Below are 588 nucleotides of genomic sequence, written 5' to 3'. Positions count from 1 at the left end.
CATGCTGACATTGAAGGCGATAGCTTAAGAGCAGCCTTTAATGCTATCTTAGACACTATTGGCTTTGTTCAAAATGTCCCACATTCTCATCTTCACAGAATGTGAAGAAATAACAGTATTTCCTCTCTGACTTTTTAATAACCTTCAGGATTATTTTAAGAGTTCTCCCCCTAAAGAAGGTTCCACTTTAGCAGGTAATTATCAGATAGTGCAGGTTTACATTTTAAGGAATATTTCCCTTTGTCCTGTGTTGCTGAGCAGAGCTGCAGAGGGCTGAAACTTATTCCTTCACAGGCTGAAGGTTCTCCGTTCTTCCTTAGATAACAGAACATCTGAGGTGGTCATAGAATCTGAACTGGGTCTAGATCCAGGTCAACTTTCACAGTTAGAAAAACTCTTCAACTTCTGTTAGTTAAAAATTACTGGTTTTACTGTGAAACTTCCCCACTGCTCTGGGTTGAAGGTATTCAGATCCGCTATATTAGATGTCACATGCTGAGTTGACTAATTGAAATGTCTTTAAATGAACATGATTCCAACAGACTGCAGTAAACAGATAAATGGAGGCAGGAGATGTCTTTCAGTCAT

This window comes from Cyprinodon variegatus, unplaced genomic scaffold, assembly GCF_000732505.1.
Source record: "Cyprinodon variegatus isolate N-32 unplaced genomic scaffold, C_variegatus-1.0 Scaffold24, whole genome shotgun sequence".
Taxonomy (NCBI): domain Eukaryota; kingdom Metazoa; phylum Chordata; class Actinopteri; order Cyprinodontiformes; family Cyprinodontidae; genus Cyprinodon; species Cyprinodon variegatus.
This window is presented reverse-complemented; position numbering follows the sequence as displayed.